The sequence below is a fragment of the Larus michahellis genome, chromosome Z (genome assembly GCF_964199755.1).
Source record: "Larus michahellis chromosome Z, bLarMic1.1, whole genome shotgun sequence".
Lineage (NCBI taxonomy): Eukaryota > Metazoa > Chordata > Aves > Charadriiformes > Laridae > Larus > Larus michahellis.
Genome location: NC_133930.1, coordinates 3,037,158 through 3,060,081, shown reverse-complemented (window position 1 = coordinate 3,060,081; position 22,924 = coordinate 3,037,158).

Here is a 22,924-nt window from a genome sequence, read left to right as displayed (position 1 = left end):
TATGGACCGTGGGCCTCATCCCACTCTCCGCTGCATCTGTGCGAGCCCGTGCCGGTTGGGAGAATTAAAGGTGGGCCAAAAAACAATATAAAAAAAAATCACTGCAGTGTACGCAACAGCAAAACAAGAATTAACTCCATATGAAGCCCATTTGGCTCTGGCAGGGCCTATTTGTTTTCCTCCCGGTTTTTCTTTATTCCTGGCCATTCCTGCTGCTCGGCATAAAGAGAAGGCTGTAGATCACCTTGCATAATAGAGCAGAATTTCTTCCGGAGGATTTAATTGGTATGGGAAAGATAGCACATCTTCGAGGCCTCAAAACAGATCGAAATCCCATTTTTCCCCGTGCTGTGCAGGTATCCACTAAAGAAAGAGTCGCTCCCCCAGGGATCACACATTGGATAAAGCAGCAATATCAAGCGGGAAAAGGGAAATTGGGGTATAGAAAAAGCGAGTGAATCACGCAGGTCACAAACCCCATCAATAGCTCCCAGCACCCTGCGGTACCTACTAAATACCGACACATACAAGCACAGGTTAAATTATCTCCCCAGGGAAGCAGAGTCTCCCTCCCGTGTCCTCCAGGCCAGCTCAAGAACTTGAGGTCCATCCATGAATGAAGATCCCGTATAACACTAACAGAACACGCAGCGTTCCCAAAACACCAAAGTCTTTTAGAAATTATTAGGAACCCTTCCAGTTTGACGGACTGGGTCAGCCAAAAGCTCAGCGCCCTGACGGCACGCAGCATGTGCTTCTTTAGGCTGCTCTGCCAACAACCAGGTTTCTGGTGGGTCTACAGAGATGGAACATCTGCTGAGGCTTTCACCTGGAGGGGCAGAGATGGTGTCATTTTTCTTTCACAGATCTCCCCAGTGCGTTCACTGGTGGATACCAGCAGGAACTCCTTTGCCAGGAGTACTGGAGAGAGTCCAGCCGAGGGCTACAAAGATCATCAAGGGCCTGGAGCATCTCTCTGCTGAGGAAAGGCTGGGAGCCCTGGGGCTGGTCAGCCTGGAGAAGAGCAGACTGAGAGGGGATCCCATCAATGCTCATCAACATCTAAAGGGCGGGTGACAAGAGGATGAGGCCAGACTCTTCTCAGTGGTGCCCGGGGGACAGGACAAGGGGCAACGGTCACAAACTGGAACACGGGAAGTTCCATTTCAACATGAGGAACAACTTCTTTCCTTTGAGGGTGGCAGAGCCCTGGAAGAGGCTGCCCAGAGAGGCTGTGGAGTCTCCTTCTCTGGAGATATTCCAAACCCGCCTTGGATGTGTTCCTGTGCCACCTGCTCTGGGTGACCCTGCTCTGGCAGGGGGTTGGACTAGATGATCTCCAGAGGTCCCTTCCAACCCCTGCCACTCTGGGATTCTGTGATTCTCTGTGGGTTTTAGATGAAATAGAGAAGTTGGGCATGCTCAGGCATTCTTACCTTAAAAACCCACAACTAAACAAACAAACAAAACCACAAAAAACCAAACCAACTCACAACCCAACACTGGCACCTTCTCTAACCCAACTTCTTTCTGTCCCTAGATGAATCAAGGAATTTCTTCACCAAAACATCCCCTGTGGGATCCACTTCAAAGGCCTTTTTCTCATGACAAGGACAGAGGGGCAGACACCAGGAATGAGACAGGCCCGTGCTTGTGACACACGGTGGGTGATGGTGCAAACCTCTCCCTGCTCTCACTGCTGCCGTAGCACCGCGGTCCCGGCGTCCTCTCTGGCTGCTCCCAGCCCCAGAAACAGTAAGACAGAGCCTACAGAGGGACTATTTTGTTTGAAGGGCTTAGCCAAAAGGCTGCCAGGTGGAAGCTGGCCAAGAAGCAGCAGACCGTGACCAACAGACCCACGCCATTTAGACAGCAGCAGCTACCCCAGGGAAGAATCCAGCCAAGGAAGGCAAAAAACACACGGAGGCACACACGTACACAGCCACACTCACCCACAGGCCTGTTGCAGCCGGAGGTCAAAGTCCAATTAGGTACTTTATTACTCGTTTTAAGTCTTGTCTGGCTTTCAGGGCTGGAAGAATGGTGGTGTGTGCACGTGAATCCGCGCCTCCGCCAGGGATGAAGAGCGATTTGCATTTGAAGCGAGTCACTGATCCCATTCCCAGGAGGTTTACTTGATGCATGGCTTAGCAGAGGGGCAGTTCGGTTTTATTTACCGCCGGACTTGGCACACGCTGGCGGCTCCGTATTCAGCAGCAGCTCCAAGGACATCAGCCTCACGAGCTGCCTCTCATTTTCGGGGACCACATAGGAAGATGGTGGCTGCAGGTTTGCTAGGGAGTTTCAGCTCCTTAGGACTTCCCACCTCCTGAGCCTGGTCATCTCCTCTATAACTGATATTTCTGAAGAGCTGAAGACTTTCCTGAGCAGTTTCGACACTCTAGGTAGAAGTGATGTTATGGTCCTTCTTAATCATTTTTTAAGATACATTCTGACAAAAGTAAATATACTATTTATAGAGGAACTTGCTCATCTTTAAGTACAGGCAGCTGGGTGCGAACGCCTCTGGCTTTTGCACTGCTGGAAGAGGAAGGTTGTGCTACACGTCACTGGTGGATCAGTTGCCCAAATTTGTCCACACAAGGCTCCAAAAGCTTGGGAAGACAGGACAAAAAGTTTACCAAGAATCTGTGTGTGTGTGTGTGTGTGTGTGTGTGTGTGTTGTTTGTGTGTGTGTGTGTGTGAGAGAGAGGTTGTCACCAAACCAGTTTCAGATCTACTGGGTATTCTCCAGGTCACCAGCTATCTTCCTGAAAGGTTTTACAAAATCCCCATCATCTTAAAAAAACACCAAAAACCACAACAAACAAACAAACTCCACCAAAAGAAAAACCCCAAACCCAACAATCAAAAAACAACCACCAGCTCTAGTAGAGGAACCATCTACTAATGGTTCAGCTTCAGAGATCTGAGAAAGAAGCCATCAGGGTTCAGTGGAAAAGCAAGAACAGCAACTGAAAAGCAGCTGAGAACGGGAGATTACTCTCACCTTTTATTTTTAGGCTTGTAATTTCTGTATTTGCAAACTACAGGCTTCCTATTGAAAATCTGCACTTACAGAGCAGGTGGTGGTTAAACATCTTCCCCTCCCAGGGACGTGGCAGTTCAGTTTTTGACCAGCACCTCCCACCAACGCACGACTACCCAGCTGGCATCGCCTGGGTAAGGATGGAGGTTTTGGTTCCCCATCCAGAAGGCACCTACAGAAATGGTCCAAGCTCCTTTAATCATAGAATCATTGAGATTGGAAAAGACCCTTAAGATCACAGAGTCCAACCATAAACCTAACATTGCCAAGTCCACCACTGGACCATGTCCCTAAGCACCACATCTACACATCCTTTAAACACCTCCAGGGATGTTTACTTCATTTTTGAAGGTAATACTGTTTGTGACAACCACACTGCACTAAAGCAACAGGCAAAAAGGGGAAAAAAAAAAAAAGTCAACTTAATTTGAACCTGAGCAGCTTGTTGAGCTGAGGCTGGTGGCCTCATTCACTTGGTGAAGATAAGAAAGAGCAAGGCTTGGAGAAGCCAAAGTGGAGCAAAAGCAGCAAAGTGACAGACTCTAAAAAAAAAGCGGATTAAACCCCCTGCCAAAAGAGAGAACTCAGGCTAGGACAGATGTAAGCATCAAAAAACCTAAGAGTAGGAAGCAAGCGCGTGGTAGGAACCTGGGTGTTTTGAGTCTTGGCTCAGAAATACCACCAGCTTCAGCCGTCGGGAGCCGAGCAGAGAGAAAATGATGAAACAGGGCAATCAAACAGACCCGGGGAGACGCGGCCCCAGAGGTTACGAGAGGAATGAGAGGTTGATCGAGGACAAGGGCGGAAACTGGATGTGGTCGACACGCATGAAAAACCACAGCAATACCAGGGAATGTAACAAGGGAGAGTGAGAGGGTTTCAAAATAAAGCTTTATCGGCTTCCTACATATGTTTATGTTCACTCAGATACGTCCTCGCGCCAGTCTCCCGTGTGATGGAAACAAGTCAAGCGCAGTCAGACAGCCGAGAAGGTCAGTTCAACAGGGTGAACACCCAATACGCGGAAATATAAAGCAGTCATTTCAGCCATTTGTCATGTGAAACAAGAGATAGATACCAGGGATGAAGAGTCATCGATACAGCAGATAATCAGGCACACGGAAAAGCGACCACTGATATCAAATTCAGCTGCAAAGAAAGTTATTTAGACATGAAAATAAGGCCTGTTCTTGAAGGGAATACAAAAATACCAAGGAGCGCATAAAAACTGGCTGCAAGGATCAAAACCGAAGTTGCCTTTCCTTCGCAGTCTAAATGGGACCTACGCTTTTTCAAAACCCATTCCGACTTGGAGCACTCAGGCAGCTGAAAATCCAGCACAAGCTGGGGCTGTGTCACTGGAGGAAAGGCTTTTTCCTCCCAAATCTGAAACCACGTGCAAATAACGCAGGCAGAAACCTGATACATCCAGTCCCTGAGCCTGGCCAGCAGCATACCGACGCACAGAGACCGCTCTCCTGAGCCTAAAATAAATATTAATAAAATGCCGTTTGCTTGTGGACTTTCTACCCGGAACGTTAATTTGGAATATTATCACTTACACGTGTTTGGGGGAGTCAAGTTGTTTAATATCCATCCGTTCCTTCCGGTGTAGAGACACAGGTTTCTTCATATTGAGCTGCTTCTTTCAGGTCAGCACCGCACTGGTTGGGACAATATTGTCAGGAGCCATAACCCTGGTGAAACCAATACCCTTCTCGCGCGGCGGAGCCCCCAGTTCTGCAACTGGTACGCCCTAAAAGGAGCTGCTTAGATTTATCCGCCTGCCTAAACGCAATGCGAGCTTTTTCTGAGTCTGGCCCTCGTTGTATATCCTCAGCATCTGAAAAATGTTGCCTCGACGCCTGGAAACGCGGCCCAGAGTGAGTGCGTCGTAAGGGTTAGGTCGGCATCCAAAAAAAGCCCGAAAGCTCCAAATGTCATGAACCTGCAAAACTGGGCAAGGGCCTCGCTCCCTGTAGCGCCGGTGTTCTCCGATTTTGCTCGGAACGGGCCCATCCCGCAAAATATAGTCTCGGTGCAGTTTCAGGGGTTTATTAAACACTAGTTTGGACGTTCATATCTCCATTTATTAATGTAATTATTGTCCAGTCCGTGTGCTGCCATTACTTATAGGTGGGCTAAAGAGCTCGCTATGCTGAATTAGGATCTGCACGAGTCCGACAGTATCACCCCAAAGAGTTTGTTATTCCAAAATCCGTGCTGGGGACTCTGGTCACACCAGATTTGGGAATTAGTGCTGGGAGCTGGCCTTTGCATCTGGCCACCTCTGTCGTGTAAGCAGCTGGAATCTGGGTACTCGGAAAGTCTCGGGGAAAAAAAATTAAAAATAACACGGGCTGGGGAAATAAGGGAGAACAATCAAAATACTAAAAGTTGAAACAGCAGGAGACAAAATTCAGCAAAATTGAGGGGCAAAATAAAGATCAAATCATCCCGATTGGACGCGAGGAAGGGGGAAAGAAGAATGTGGATTAACAAAACCGTTTCAGATACAACTGCTGAGCAGAAACCTTTGCTAAGGGGAATTCAGCAGTTGGCAGATGCGGATTGCTCGCCGCTGCTGTGCCTAGAGGTATACCTTCATTTTTTGGCATTCCCAATCCGTCTGTTTTCTTTTTCTTGTACTCAGCCTGCACATCCTTTGGGATAGAGACTCTCTTTCTGGTGTACGGGGCACTTGGCCCAGCGGGACTCTGAGCATCGAGTCTTCTACAGGAAATAATAACCGTAAAGACAGCTCAACCCCACGAAACGGAGTTTTGACAATCTAGAAAAAGTCAAGACACTCATTATTCCCTGCCAAAAATTTAACCCGGGATGGAGTTACGGATTTAAAGCCTACAAATTGAAACGCATACATAAACAGGAACACTAACTTCTGTTTATGGGAGGTCTATGGAAACTCACTGCATCCTCCACCACGTGGTCCTCCCAAAAACCTCTTTCCAATGGGCACTCGCCAACTTCTCCTCAACTTTCTGGGACCGCTGGAGGTAATTTTGAGCCAGGTTAAGCAGGCGTCTCTGCTTCATTCCTGCTTCACGGCCTCTGCTTTTGCAGTGTTTTAGGGATTGCATAAACGATCAGACATAAATAGCCCCCGTGAATGTCTGAAGGAGCACGTGTTTATGTCACGATGGGCCTTCCCTGCTAGGATCGCATTTATCTGGCCATGGAGCTCACGTGCATATTCTATCCCTCTACTTCGACCCCCCAACTGAGAATCTCCATCAAATCCTCTGAACGCTCCTGGAAAGTTTAAAATTAGATCAGATCTCCGTGGGTGGCTCTTACTTCTGCAGTGGATGACATCCAAACACGAGGCTGAACAGCACACGGTTTGGAGGCTCCCCTCTGGAAGGCTCCATCCATCAAGTTCACCTTTGTACCGGGGCCAAAACCTTACAGTTGCCCAAAGCATAACCCTCAGAAATATATTAACGCTGGGATCAAAGAACAGAAGAAATGGAGAATCACTGCTGGACTTCTAATCTTCCTCAACCCCAGCACAGTACCAGTTTCGTGCCAACAGAAACATAGCGATTATTTGTTGTTTTTAATCGCTTCAAGGTCTAAAACTTTTTCTTTAAAATGCTTCTTCAAGCCTCAGCCTCCAAATCAGCCAGAATGGGTGTTCGTGCATTTGGGAGGTGTCCTGCAGGAGGCCACGATGGCCCACACTAAGCCGGAGGGTCCCATTTCCAACACAGCAGCTGAGCAAGCAGAACACCACAGTCAATAGGGGTGCGATGGATGCGTTTGTCCGTTCCCTGTACATAGCCATTTCCCTAAGGGCCATCAGGCCACTTTAGTCACCTCTGGGACGCTATTTGTGCCAAATCTAGATCTCTAAATCAGCTCTTCAAAGAGCAAGATGACGTTCCCCAAGTGTTTGCACAGCATCGACTGCAATGAATTTCCAATTCTGGCAGGGCCTCCAGACAAACAATACCAAAAATAAGTATTCATAATGCCATACTACAGTAGTTTCCTTATTCAACACAAGACAAAAATTAATCAAAAAGTCCAGAAATATTTTAGAGTAGAAGCGCCAAGGCAGTCAGACAAGAAACGAGTCAGTACATTTCTTTTTTCATTTTCAAAATTCAGACATAATACGGAGATTCGCTTCCCATTTACCCAGGATAAAAGGCTCACTGTAGGGGGTGAGTTCAGCTGAAGAAGGAATTTGGTGAAATACTTCTCCGAGGCTGGGAGGTTGGAATGACTCACTCTGAGCAGATGCAAGAGGACCTCAGTCAAACCTCCTGTCTGATCGCTCCCCAAATGCTACCTGGAAAATCTTGTACATTCTTTTTGGTACCACAGAGGTTCGTTGCCAGGCTGCACACGCCTACGTTTGGCAGGACGCCACAAGCAACAACAGATTTCCCATGTATTTTGTGAATTAACGATACCAATACTCCCAGATAAAAGGATTGGGTAAGGAATAGCTCCAAGTCCCTCAGAGTTCCTAAGGGGATACCAGTCTTCACATGAAATGAGATCTCCCTAAAGCACAGCCGCTGTGATGAAACAACACATGAGTCTTGATCCCTTGCTTCAGCGAGAGCACCTGGATGATATGAGGACCAGGGAGGTGAGGAGACTACCAAGATCTTTACCATTCCTACATCTCCATTATGTCTCCATTATGTGCTGGAGATATTTAAAAGGCGGGTAGACATAGGGCTTACTGACAAAACCCATCGCTAGACCATGTCACTGTTAGGTTGATGGTTGGACTTGATGATCTAAAAGGTCCCTTCCAACCTAGACAATACTGTGATTCTATCACCTTCACAGCTACCAATGGAGGTAAAAAAAGGCAGTTTGGGCTCTAAGGTGTCAATGTTTCAATGCACTGACTAGCATAGAACACTTTCAGTTGGAAGGGACCTACAAACGATCACCTAGTCCAACTGCCAATGAATGTCTTCTGCCTATCAGCTGCCATACAGACACTAGAAAGGAGATTACCAAGCCAGTAGCTTTCCCCAATGTGGGCTATGGGTAGATCCTACACATTGCCATGGCTGACAGCTGAGCCATACCTTCCTCGATCCCTATGGATAGCTTTGCCAGGGAGGCTATAGAAGACCCCTCTTCGGAGGGGACCTCAGGAGCCATCTCTCCTCTGGGACCTGTTGCACCTCAAGGCGATCCAGAAAACCCAATTCATTATTTGCAGACGGCAATCCCCAATATCTGAACAAGAGGTCCAGCCCCCCACTCCCAGTAACACACAACATCTCTGCAAACTTGGGGATGCCACCTCCTTCCTGGGCCAGAGGATCCAACCACACCATCGGGTTATACTCCGGTCATGTTTTTCAAGATTTTTATTTTTTTCTCCTTACAGTCAAGATGGCCAAGAGCTTTGTTTGTTTATTTAACGAAAGCCGAGTTTCTCACAAACACAAGAAACTGAGCCTGAGAAAAGCATCACAGCAAATTGCAAGACTTATGAAAGAAACCCATGACCTGGCAACACTACAGTTATATACAGGAATTTTTGGATTGAAGAAATCAGGGCTTCAGAAAACACAGGCACTAAGAAACACTGTGCTGGAGAACCAACTTCAAATCCAACACAAAGCTAGTTGGGCAGCAGAACTCTTAAATACCATCATTTTTGGCTTTCAACATCACCCCATCAAAATCCCGAGGAATTAGATGCAGTAACTTAGCACTGAATTAGCAAACGAGTTCTTCGTGGCCAAGCCGTTCCCAAAGTTCGGTGTTTTCCGTGCATTTAACTGGTATACAGGCTTACCGAAATTGAGACTATAAATGCGTGAGTTGAAAATATAAATGGGTTGAGATTTACTGAACCCACGCCCTTTGCAATATTATTAGTTATCTTCCAGAAACACCGCATTTCCTTCTGCAAAGCCAAAGCCCTTGAAAAGATTCAGTGTGTGATACTCAAGAAGTTCTGGGGGACTGAAACTCCAGGTTATTCAGGTTAGCGAAAGCAAAATTCAGGCTAGCCCAAACGTTTTTTGAATTTGAAGACAAAACGCCTCCACATTCATTTGGTCTTATAATTATAATGGTTGAATGTGTTAAAAACCCATTCACAGAAAACTTTGGGATTCTTGACTGGTTTTTGTTGTGTGGAACATAACAGAAAACAGAAGAATTTCTTTCTTACCATGCTTTTGAGAAACCAAGTAGCTTTCTGTTTTTAGCTATATGTGGTATGAACGTCTGAAACAAGAGGCCTACAGGAAAATACAGACTAAAAAGAAGTATCTTTGGAAACAAAAAAAAAAAAGGAACAAAACCCCACCCAACAAGACACCACAATTTGCATTTCCCATTGGTTTGGCCATTACTCTGGGCTCAAACCTCTCCGAGAGCAGGAATAAACTTGGAAAACTGTCCAACTTCTCAACACTCCTCCTGCCAAGCATGCCACAGCTTTAGCGTTGAGGGACCTTCTGCCCCCTCATCCTTCACGTGTTCCCCTTCCTCCATTTTTATACTTTCTCATCAAGTTGTTAATAGCTTTTATTCCGGCATATAAAGGGAACAGTAAGTTGTACTGTACGAGGTGTGCTGCGAAGCTGGTATTCCACATGCACCACACAGCTATTTAGTAACCATCTTGACCCTTTTCCTCTAAAAATTCATTTTTCCTGCCAGGTATTTGTCTCCCAGAAAAGAAATGACCAAACCGAGGAGGAAAGTAACCCAAAATCCTGACTGTGCTTTGCTTTTCCAAAGCAGTGTGAGTCAACAGGCAGCAAATCCACCTTTGAGAAGGTTCTTGTTGGTACTTGCGACTTCAGTTCCCATTAAGCTTCACGTGAATCAACTAAACTGAAGCCATTCTGCCTCTTAACACCTCATGGCTTTTGCCAAACCTCGCCACTGATATAAATAGCTACAGATCTTCTAAAGGTGGCCAGGTAGCACCTCCTCATGCTGCGCTCGAATTTTCCCTACCATAATCTCTACGGTCCTACCTCAAAGCTACAGTCCTAGCTTTCCATGGCTGCTGTGTGTCTTGGGATGTAAGAAAGCTTTGTGCCTGCTTCAGACCCTAAACTCCACTTGGACGCTCAAATATAAGGTGGCAAAGCTTGGCGTGGAAAGACAGGCCTCCAAGGTGGACGCTGGCTTTAGAGGAAGGTTGGGAATGCCTGCCTGCATGCAGGGTTTTGTAGCTGCTGGGAGTCTAAGGAAAACAAGGAAAATTCCTTTAAAAAAAAAAAAAAAATAACAGAAAGGTGTTGTAACCATGCCCAGGAGTAAGAGTTTATAGATAATTAATGTCTACACGTAATTAGCAAGTGCATCTGCAAAAACCTGGATGCAACTGCATGTTTCTGTGCAGTATCAAAAAGGTTATTGCAGATCCCATGTTAATGCCCAAGCTGCCTGTGTCACATCCACGCTCTTGCAACCCAAATACAGGACGGCAACAAATTAAATTACCAGGTAGGAGCTTAAAAAAAAAAAAAAAAAAAAAAAGGCATCAGAAAGGTCCTTTTTCATCCACTGCCTCATGAAACTGGGAAAAGCCACAGACATAATGACATCAGTCTCAGTGGCAACAGGTTGGGAGCAGGATTAGACATGTTTCACAGAATCCCAGACGGGCAGGGGTTGGAAGGGACCTCTGGAGATCATCTAGTCCAACCCCCTGCCAGAGCAGGGTCACCCAGAGCGGGTTGGACAAGAATGTGTCCAGGCAGGTTTAGAATATCTCCGGAGAAGGAGACTCCACAGCCTCTCTGGGCAGCCTCTTCCGGGGCTCTGCCACCCTCAAAGGAAAGAAGTTGTTCCTCATGTTGAAATGGAACTTCCCGTGTTCCAGTTTGTGCCCGTTGCCCCTTGTCCTGTCACCGGGCACCACTGAGAAGAGTCTGGCCCCATCCTCTTGCCACCCGCCCTTTAGATATTGCTGAGCATTGATGGGATCCCCTCTCAGTCTGCTCTTCTCCAGGTTGACCAGCCCCAGGGCTCTCAGCCTTTCCTCAGCAGAGAGCTGCTCCAGTCCCTGGATCATCTTGGTAGCTCTCGGCTGGACTCTCTCCAGCAGTTCCCTGTCCTGGAACTGGGGAGCCCAGAACTGGACCCAGTGCTCCAGCTGTGGCCTCCCCACAGCAAAGTCGATCCAAGATGCAGATACCGTCTCTGTCTCAAGAAGCCCCAACAGTGCAGCCTGAAGGAGAGAAAAGCTGCAGAAATCCTGCCGTGGCCTTGTCCTTTTTATACCCTCCTGATCCGCTATGTCTGAGCACATCCATTTGCGCCGATAACACGACCGCTCGGCTTATTAAACGCAGAAGCCGCAAACTGGGGGGGGGGACACAACATAAATCCCAGCTGTTTGCTGCACGCCTTCCCTTTCCAGCCGCCTTCCCCGCTGTTAACAGCTGCTGCCTCGCTGTTTATATGGGTGGAAATCCTACGTAAAAGTGCCAAAGCAGAGACTTAAAAAAGGCCTTTTCAGCAGGAACACGTCTCCTAACACTCTCCCTGATGTAGGCTGGGAAGACCAATGCAAAGCAGGGAAAGAAAAACAATAAAATATGTTAATCGCTCTTTTGCCTACCGGAGAGAGGAGCTGGGCCCCAAGGGGTACGCGATGTTTTGGTGAGTTTTATCTCAGTGGCACCGCTCCCTTCAGCTCCGAAAAAAAAAAAAAATATCGATGTTAGCAACCGCTTTTTCATTACAGCTATCTGAATATTCAATACGTAATTTAAACTGGCCTCAGATCTGTTCCTGTAGCTGCCATCCCTCTGAAATCCCAGCGAGTCTAAACTCCCCAGCCGATATCTCGCATCAGGTTGTTTTGTCTAAGTCCAAACTCTCTTTGTTTTGGGAAACGAAAACAACCCTGCCGGCTTCGAGTGACTTTTGCCGGGATTTCATGTACAAGGACAATTCTGCAGCGCTTCTGTTGTACACGATGAGCGAGACTTTTTTTTTTTTTTTTTTCCCCCCTTTTCATTCTGCGTTGATGCCGAGTGCAGCATCACAAGCGGAGAAAAATCAGCATTTGCAGTTGGGAAGGGATTTTAATGGCAGAAAATATTCATTTTAAAGAGAAAGCATAGAGCCTTCGCAGGAAAATAAACTTGCTGGGCTTAAAGAAGTCAGAGAATGATGAAGAAAGGGCCTTTGAGTTGTGCGGGGTACCCATGTCCCCCTTTCTACCCCCAAAAGTGACACTTTGCCTGCCTGTCCCTACTAGGGAGGTGATGGAGGGCACATGGGCTCTGCATTCGCATTCAGGATCCCCGGCTCCACGGTACCCTGCGTCCTGGGAAATAGATAGTGCCCCCTTACCTGGGCACTGTGCACTAAAAGCCACAAAAGCTGCATCTACATACTCCTAAAAAAAAAAAAAATCCAAACCAAACCACATCCAGGGAATAACTGCCTCCAGTTCTGGAGCCCCTGCTACAAGAGAGATATGGCCGTGCTGGAGCGTGTCCAGAGAAGGGCCACGAGGATGATCAGAGGGCTGGAGCACCTCTCCTATGGGGACAGACTGAGAGAGCTGGGGTTGTTCAGTCTGGAGAAAAGAAGGCTCTGAGGAGACCTTCTAGTGGCCTACCAGTATCTTAAGGGGGCCTACAAGAAAGCTGGGGAGGGACTTCTTAGGATGTCGGGTAATGGTAGGACTAGAGGGAATGGATTAAAACTAGAGACGAGTCGATTCAGACTGGACATTAGGAAGAAGTTCTTCACCCTGAGGGTGGTGAGACACTGGAACACGTTGCCCAGAGAGGTGGTGGAAGCCCCATCCCTGGAAGGTTTTAAGGCCAGGCTAGATGGGGCTCTGAGCAACCTGATCCAGTGGGAGGTGTCCCTGCCCAGGGCAGGGGGGTTGGAACTGGATGATCTTTAAGGTCCCTTCCAACCCTGACAATTCTATGATTCTAATAAGTTCAAGCATTAAACCAACTGTATCTGCACTACTGAATTGTTTGCATATGTATTGGCATTTTTGTTTTCTTTTCCCGAGCTAACATGATCCCAAACATGATTTGGGCATCATAAGGAGGACAGTTCACACCATGTTCACAAGGGCAGTGTAAATAGGACTGAGCCCCAAGGCCGGGCTCAGCAGGGTTTGCACCCGCAGGTCCACGTACCTCCTCAAGATGCTATTGCAGAAATTCCCAAAGCTCCAGCAGAACATGCCTCCAAGGTCCCAAAGCATACCCCAACCCAGCCAGGGAAGGGATATCCCTTTTGATTCAGACAATGGACCACTTTAAGTGGGGTGAAGGAGCACCAGGTTCAAGTCTTCCTAGGCTGCGTTTGAGCTTGGGTCTTCTGCCCTCATCTCCTGTCGAAGGAGCTCTCATTTATATAAATAATTGCGTACAGCTTGAAGAAGAGATTGCAGCTCAGCACTCCTCCATATCTCAGGTGAGTGGTCTCTCCATCGGTTTACGAAATCTGAGACAGGCCCTGCTTTGCTCACTTTTCGTTACAAAATCCCCCCTTACCACCCTGCCTTAGTTCTGCCTCCAAAAACAAAGAAAAATGCTTATTTATCACCGAAGGGCCAAACCCCAGCCACACTCGGGAGGATGCTCCAGAAGCTTCTCACTCCTCCAACCCCCGGAGCTCTCTCCTGGGGGTCCAGCCCTCCCCGTGCGCGGAGAAGAAGGGAGGTGGCTCCCTTGTCCTCCTTTTCCCATGTCTCTCGATGCATTTAGCCGCTTATTTATAGCGGATTTCCCTAGCAAGCCCCCACGCACGGACGCCTCCGTTACGCAGCGTGATACCCGTTTGCATCCCTTGTTTCATCCCTACAGATATAACAGCAGCATCTCTTACAGCACAAAATGTCTTCAGAGCAAGTTGGCCTAAGCCTATTGCTTGAGTCACGAAAATCTAGAGCGGGCAAAACAACAGAAAGCAGAAAGGTCGTCAGAGATTTACTTATAAAAGACTTTGCTGGTGTTTGGTTAATAAATGCGCGTTCCACATATTAGCCTTTGGGCAACCAAATATAGTACTGCATCCACATGATGTCAGCAGCCTTTTATGGCCATTTTTTGGACCGTTGCACGAAATACAGCACAATTGACATCAGCCTCAAGACGACTTGTAGTTTTCTAGACATTGACACAGCTGGCAGAAAGGAAAAATCTCAGCAGCTAAGAGAGGAAGAGAGAATTCCCCAATTCCATTGGTTTTGTGAGTGTGCCCAGTTTCTGTAGTCTCCGGGGATCTTTCAAAGCCCGCGATTACAAAACACGGGAAGGTGTGTTTGGGAAACTGCAGCACCAGACAAAAGTACCTCAACAGTGCCTTCAGATTGATTTCCGGAAAAATTCACTACCTTCATAGTTAATTAAATCCTTTGAAGGCGCTGGTGTGATACACAGGAGATGAAGGATTTGTTGCTGTTATTGCGTGATGTCGAGAGGGACGTGCCACGAGCCCACGTAACGCCGGGAGCGACGCGCTCCCCTCATTGTGCATTCAACCAACGCGCTCCTCGAGGCTTCAAGGGATGCCGCCGATGCACAGGGAAGAAAATAATACGGGCTAAATGGAGGAATTCAGCGTCTTGTCATTTAAGATCCTTTTTCCTGGCACCACAGAGGACGCTCACGCCATAAGAAACTACCCTTATCCTGAATAAGCTTTTACTTTTCTCCCTCTTTTTCACAAAAAAAGGGGAAAAAGAGAGAAAGAGAGAGGGATAGCACGCCATAACTCCTGCTTTTTTGGAGAATCACGATCCTATTTCACTATATCAGGACAAGGCTGGAAAAAAAAAGATGTCAGTTTAGGAATCTTTTGCAGGTGGAGGCATAAATCAACTTAAACAAAACAAAAAGAAGTCTCTTGGCATCCTGTTTTCACACGCACAGCCAAGATTCCTGCTTTGACTTGATCCCGAGCGCGGGAGGGAGCGCAGCTCGTTCCTCCAACGCGCCGAGCTGCAAAGGGCGTTTGTTCTCCGTTATCAGCAAAGAGCGGTTATGAGCTTACCGGCCTGCTCCATCCATGAGATAATCCATTTTTTTTTTTTTTTTTTTATTGCTGGGGGTTAGGCCAAATGCACCATGGGTTGGAACAATAACAGACTTAAAAATCCCTCCCAAAATAATAATTAAAAAAACCCAACACCTTTCTCTCTTGCATTTGTGATCAAGTGGTATGTTTCTGTCAGAGTGCCCACCCTGAAATGTGCTTTAATAATATCAGCACACATTACATGTAGAGCTGGCTTTTCACGTCACATGAGCCAAGCTTGAAAGCAATTCTCAGCCTCTCCGTGAAATCCACTTGATCCCCGTGCTGAAACGCAGCTATTTCCAGATGATACAAAGCACCTGTTTAAGGGGGAGGTGCTGGGGCAGGAAAATCCCCTATTCCAGCCAAAACAGCAGGAGGAACTTCTGGACTGTTTAACTGAATTACTCAGTTGGCCACCTAAGGTAGATTACGGGTAACGGTCGTGCTTCGACAAAAATTGTCCCACCATGAAAGCGTCCCAGCGACTTCCTAACCGGGGCTGAGTCAGAGAGAAATGTCCTCCGCTCTCCCCCCGAGCACACCACCAGCATGACCATCTTCTGCCATGACTCCAGGGGACCAGCACTGAGCTGGCGTAGCTACAGCCTGACCAGTAATTAACGTAATTACGGCTTTTGGAAGAGAAAGAGATGATACAAGGATTGGCCACACGACTACAAGTCAAGGTTCCTGCTTGCGGAGGAGACCTTTGAGCACATCTCAGCAGGAAGCAGGAGATGCTGCTTAGATTCTCCTGTAAAACATCACAGAAACATCTTAGGAGATAAGAGGAGCTGGGAACTACTCAGGATAAACGACATTATTTGCTCAGGATAAACGGCTGGAAGGCATTCAAGGACCTGTTCTTCCCAGGCTCACAAATTCTGAATTAATAGGCTTTCTCCAGATCCAGTTTCTAGTTGTGGCAGGAGGATTACAAAATAATTCACATTCGCAGAGTAAAATTAAACCAACCTCTGCCCTTCCTGTCTTCCCAACCCGACATAGTAATTCATGGATTCCAATTACTCTTAACCTATACGTCTGACGCCAGACATCACTGGTAGGATCATCCATAAAGCACACGGAGCCCACGCCACCCCGCCTTCGACTGGCCAAATGCTTCCAGCCACCCGGCTGCGGGGGTTAAAACAACACAGAAAACCCCCACGCAAGTCACGGTGCCCACAAGATGCGCTGCCAAAACCCGAGGAGGATGTCTCTTATGAGCGGGAGTGCATGAATAAGAGAACAATGCGATTCGGAACAGACAAAAGGCTTGAAATCTGAGCCCCCAAAGTATCCAGGCAGCAACCCCAGCAAAGACTCCCCGGGCAGAGCCGGTTAAAGGAGAAGGATCTGCATTCACCCGGCTTTCCCAGGTGCAAGCAAAGCAAGAAGGATGAAGACATCTCCCACAGACCTAGAGGAGCAGGGAGAGAGAAGGGGCAGCTGGAGCACCCAGCCCAGGCACACAGGGCTCCTGCGAAGGACACAATTTAAGCAGCAGCTCCGCACGTCCTTGACTGTCTAGATGTTGTCTCTGTGCTGTTGCAGTACCAACTTTTGACTAAATGAAGGCAAAAACCACCCCCACCTGAACACAGAAGAGACTTACTAGTCCCAAGCATTCAGAAGGGATGAGTCACGGGCCTTTTAAAACATCACAAAATCAGAAACGCTTCCGTTGTGACGTTTAAATGCCCAGGGCACCATTGCTTCACGCAGAATTCCCCTGCCACGGCAAAGAGCAGACGTCATTTTAAACTAAAACTGGGAATCTCAACACCCTTCCTGAAATCCAGCACACTGGACCTTTGGGAAAGAAACCCCTGGGATGTCACAAAACCCATCGTGGCAGCGGGCTGGGTGACGCTGCTGTGACAGGGGTCCCGGCCTCCTCCACGGGACAAGGGCTGACACACCAGGATGGAGCCACCGCTGTGGTCCACCACAAAAGAGCTAAAATAAATATTTCCCAGGTCACCAAGTCGGAGTCACCTCACTCAATCTTCGGCTGCTAAAAGTTTGACATTTAAGTCTCAGCAAGAGGTTTTTACAGTCAGTGGAGATAATGGCCACTTCAGAAGATGATTTATCTCGTGTTTATCCTTTTTCTTAGGGAGGGACAGACGCTCCAGAAAAGCCCGTCTGGCTCTGCGGCCTGCAGAGGGTTTCTCCATGACCACGTGAGGGGACTCTACCGTGAAACAACTCTATTTCCAGACGCGTTTTCTCCAATGAGGCGCTTCTATCTACATTAACGTTTGCATTTTCCATAGCCTCCTTTGTTTCCCCTCTCAGTGTCAGCAATACTGGAAGAATCTGGGCTTTTCAGAGCATTTCATTTCCGGGATGTTCCTGAAACAATTTTCACCGCAGTTCTTATCATGGTCCCATCACTGGTCCATGAGCATCACGCGACCGCCTGTAAAGTGGCAAGCGAAGCATCATCAGCTGCACACACAGAAGGATTTCGTTGTTTGGGTGGGTTTGGTTTTTTTTTGTTTTTTTTTTGTTTGTTTGTTTGTTTTAAAATAAAGGTGGCCACTTGGGAACTTGGGCTTCTCCCTGCGTTTTTCCAGCAGGGTATATCTGCAGTCCTACAGCTCTGAAGCCGCAGACCAGGCACACTTCCAGTTCGCACCAGCTTTAGTCCCAACATCAACTGGTTGCGGACAATCGTCCCCGTAATCTGCACGCCACAGCTCATACCTAAGAGAAGCCAAAGTAACACCTCTTCCAGGAAAGCTGTCGGGCAGAGCTGGCCAGGAGTATTCTCCCTGCCACTAGTAAAGATATATCCATTTTTTTTTGTTTAAAGCCACATTTTTGAAGGAGAGAGAGAATCTTAAAAGAGCTTCTTCTGGGGAGTGTTTTTTTAGTTTGCAGTCACATTTTTTTTTGGTATTGTTCTTCCGTTTCCCCGAATTTATCTTTCTGCGAAACAAAACCCGCGTTTTCCTTTCTCCTTCCTACCTCTCAGGCGTTCCTGTTGTCGTGTGCCGACAGTGACAAAAAGCCTTTTACGTCTCATTTTCTGAGAAAAGCTGAAAATACTTACACAGCTTCTGCTTAGGGACAGGCAGCCACATGCAGCGCCTTGTGCACAGCCAGAACGTGCCACTGACTAATTACTAACGATCTCAGCCAGGTGGACATTTAAATCCAGCTAATCCATCTAATGATGTACATAGAAAGACGGGAAGCAGGAGCAGAGAAAGAAACCACTGAGAGGGCTCAGTTTAGTGATTCCCCTATAGGAAAAGATGAGCTGTTTCTACTAGGTTTTTTTTTCCTAATTTTTTTTCTTTTTTCTTGAGTGGCATCAAAACTTGGAGGCCACTTGCAAAACGGCAAGGGGAACCCCAACCAATGGGACAACCGCAGCTCCCACCATGCAGACCTTCATGGCTTCACCTGGGGAGGTTTGATGTTTTGAAGGAACCTTCAGTCCCCAAGTCCTTCTCATCCTGCTGCGCCACTTCGAGCAGATGAAACGTCCAAGAAGCATTTGTGCCAGAAATGGATATAAACATGGATGAGCCGTTTTTAGTGAAGGAGAGACAGTGTTTACTGTTGCCGAGTAGCCGAATAGATAAATAAAAGCATTCTCAAGTGTGTTCAGCTGCGTACTGCTACAGGGAACCGCTCCAGTTGGTCATAAAACCTTTACAGACCAAACATCAGAGTTTTTTTCCTCACCTAGTGCTGCTTGCACACCTCTGCTTCCACTGGATTTTTTTGTTGGGAGCAAAATCATTGTTTAAAGCCCTTAATAATTAAGTCCATCATTTTTTGGTGAAGCGTTCCTGTGATACTGGTCCTTCGCTCAGGAGGAACTGGGAGGGAGCCACCCTTCTCTTCCCAGCATCTTCATCTCATCCGCAGCCCGGGGAGAGCTTCTGCTCGCCGCAAACATGACTTTGTACCCACTGCGTACAGGTAGGGCAGTCAGTTCTCTCGTTTTGGAGATATCTTTAAGCAAAGATTATTTCTGGCGGGATACACGTGACAGATACTCAACCTTAGGCTCGCGCAGGAAATTACCTCGCATCTAAAAAGGGGAAAAGCAAAAGCCCACCAGCTTGCCACCACCGTAAATCAGCCATATGCAGAATGTAAAGTGGTATAACGCGGCTCTATCAGCCCTTACAGCAACGAGGGTTTCCCCAAGGTTTATACAACATGAACCTTTTTGTCTTTCCTGAAAGAAATCTTGGGCTATAAATTAAGAAACTTTCCAGGAACCATGACAAAAATCCACTCATCAGTAATGACCTCACGGGTTCAGTCATAGAGCCCATAAAAAAAAAATAAAAATGAGAGTTTTCCCTGTTAATGAAAGGAACTAGAAAGCCGAGTTTATCTCTGAATGTTTAGGGAAGAAGGTCGCTTACGGCACATCGTGATGTCACTGCAATGTGAGAAGGTGTTTTGGGAAGAGTTTGACAGATGATGGTGGGGGGAAGCGAGCAGGAGAGCAGCACGCTCGCGTCCTTTGCAGGCTTCAGGATCCACCATTAAAACCCCTACTGAACCCAATGGGACAGGAACAGACGTTACTCCATTTGTAAGACGTCATTAACCACCCGTATTTTCATCCCAGCAGCGGGAGCAGAGGCTCTTCTCGAAGCGCAGCAACACTTTTTGCCTTTGTTTTCCCATGATCGCGTTCCTCTTAAAATCCTGGACGCAGGTAACGCCGCTGCTAAACCAACCCTGGGGCCAAGGGTGCGCCGCAAGGTCATGCTTCTCCTCCTGACTCCTTCAGAGTTTGTACAGATGGTCGGTTAAGAGCAACACCCTCTCCCTCGTGCAATCGGGCTGGCAGATAACCACCAATTCTAGGAAATTTCAGCAGTCTGAAACACAAGCAAGGATAAACGCAAATATCCATCACATTTCGCACGGTTGTATCAATACTGGGTATAATTTGGCTTGGGGGCGGGGGAGAATAGCACGGGATTGATTTCTCCCTGCAGAGAGCGGCCCACGCGTGCTCCCTTTTTTTTTTTTTTTGTCCTCCTCCATATTTTCCCCCCTCGACTCATGGGGAAAGCACCATCATTCCGTAAGACGCTTCAGCACTTAGCAGTTTCTTAATACTTGGTCTATTTGTAAAGCTCTTTTGCTTCCTGTTTTGTCTACTCCAGTTCTCGGGGCTTTATGCAGCGTTATAAATCAGCGACGGTCTCCAGTTAGCGACAAGACGAGCCTCCCATCGGTTCTCTTCGCCCTCTCCTTTGCTGTACGGAGCTGCTCTATTTTTCATGGGACGCAAACCCCCTTTGAGGGAGCCCACGGGCGTCCGTGCGACCCACACAGTAGCACCAAACCCGCTAAAGTGGGCCTGGAGACTCGAGACTCTGCTTCTAAAAAAAAAATAAAATAAAATCTTTGCCCAACAATAAAAAAGCCAAATAATGAAAACAGGAAACCACAAGTGGTTTTACCCATAGTAAGTTAAGCTGTTAAAAAAAAAAACCAAAAAACAACACAACAACCCAAAATAAGAACCCAAAACATACTGAGCTACGTTTTCTGAGACAGACCGAGCTACATTTTCTGAGACAGGCTGTCCTGACCACCCTCTCATTCCTGGCTGTTTTCTGTCTCCCACCATGCCCCAAGGTATCACCCTGCTTCTCAGAGCATCACCATATCGGTACCTAGTTACTAATTTTGCTCACGGTGAAGAACTCTTCTCATTCCGCTGTTGTCGGCAGCCCTACCCTGCAGCCAAACCTCCCTCCAAGCAGTCTTGCTAAAAGACAAGAGAGGAGGAACTTCTCAAGGACTTTCATCCCAAGGGAATTTGGACTAACCACCCCTGGAAGAGGCCTGGGAGCTCTGAAGTCTCCCTGGTGCTCCTGAGAAGTCAACACCTATCCACCAGTGAAGAGACTGCATTGCTCCCATGCCCTGCCCCCAACCCACCCTTGGTCCTCCATGTCCGTCCTTCCTCCCCGAGGTCTACCAGCCACATACCCGTGAAGGAAGGTGGTAAGGGAAAAACATTCTTGTGCAAGGAAGTTTGATTTCACACTGGGGACTTAAAACCAACAAACAAGCTAGCATCCCCTCCCCAGCACAGAAAGTCTGCCAAGAGGGACTTTCCAAACACCAAAAGGAGGAGACAGAAGTAGCAAATTCCCGCTTCTGCCCAAAAAACAGAGGCAGGAGCTGAAGCAGAACGCACATCATCAGATGTAACCCAACAGAGAAAATTACGGGGCTCTAGGAGGTGTCTGTCCTGCTTCCTTTGCCCCATCTCACTCAGGTCGCATCAAAGGTCACATCACGGGTCACACAACCCTCTGCCTCCCCATGGAAATCCTTGTGTGATCAGGCAAGCGCTGGAGGGCACCTGACCCACATCCAGCTCCCCGGCCCGCAACGATTTACCCAAACACCACCGCCCTTGCCTCAGCTCAGGTTTGTGCATAAAAGGCACAACTAGATCAAAATATAACAATGAGAAAGCACCAGTCCAAGACGGGAGGGTGAAGAGATCATCCCTTGGCAGCCCCTCCTGGTTCCCCACTTGCTGCCCCATTTCATGATTGCACTCGCTTTCTCCCCTGGCGTGCTGCCCTCTTCCTCGTCACCACCCTCCTCTAGCCCTGCCTTCCTCCAGGAAAACATAGGACAAGGACATCCAGTCAAAGAAATCACGTCAGCTCCATATGTAGAGCTCTACTGTAGTCTGGAGAGGACACTGATGAAAGTGGTGTTTCATCTCACTCCAGCCATCGCCATCGGAAGCATCTCATCTACAGCCAGCAGGAGAGGAGCATTTCCAGAAGAGGAATGATCCCAACATAAAAAACAACGCGTAAGAACATACACGGGTAAACGACTTTGAGAAGTCATGTCCCGGCATCAAAAAAAAATAAAAATCCCAAGGAAACACCAAAAACCCAGCACAGTTGGGCTGGTCGCTTCCTGAAGTTGTCTCTCTCCAGCAACCATGGAGGGAGGTGGGATGACTAACTCTCCTCCTTCAGCAGCCAAGTGAGACGGTGAGACACAGCTCACCTTCACAATAGAGAACAGATCAAAGATTATTTGATCGTAAATACAATTTGTATCTAAAACACAATGCTGCAAAACAGGAAAAACACGCAAAGGATTTCACGCAAGGGTGTGCCTTCACTCCAGGGATGGATTATTTGTACGCAGAGCGCTGCACGTCGAGAGACTCAGTAACGTACCGCGCTTCTGGGACCCCGAATAAGGAAATGACCTCATCTTTTTATCTTCAAAAAACCCCAGCTCTTCAGTTCTGTAAAACTGCTGGAATTTGTTGTCTTCATTCCCTACCCCAGCGAGAAGAAAATCCTGCTTTTGCAAATACATTTAGATGGAGAAATCCGTCAAATCATAATTCTATTAAAACTGAGCTTCAAACGGATGTTAATTTTATCTATACATGTACATAATTCCAAGAACTGATTTCAAAACTGAAGATATGTATTCATTATACATCCTGAGTATATTTGAACTGTCAATAGCTATGATTTTAAATGATAACGGGAAACTTTGACAAATTAACCATATGCTCAAAGATTTCAAGTGTTCATGCTATATTAATGAAAATTATTTTTTCCCAAAAGTTTACTTAAAGTTAAGAGCTGCCCCTTATTTTTCCAAGTGGTTCTTCCGTATAAGAAAAACAATCATACTGTATCCTCTGAGAATAACAACATGTAGATACACAAAATAAAAACGCTATTCTAAGAGAATAGGTAAACAATAAAAATAAGAAAGCCAAGATATGAATAATTCATGGTAACTTGTTTTCCAAACATTATACTTTCCAACTCCATTACCGTTCCA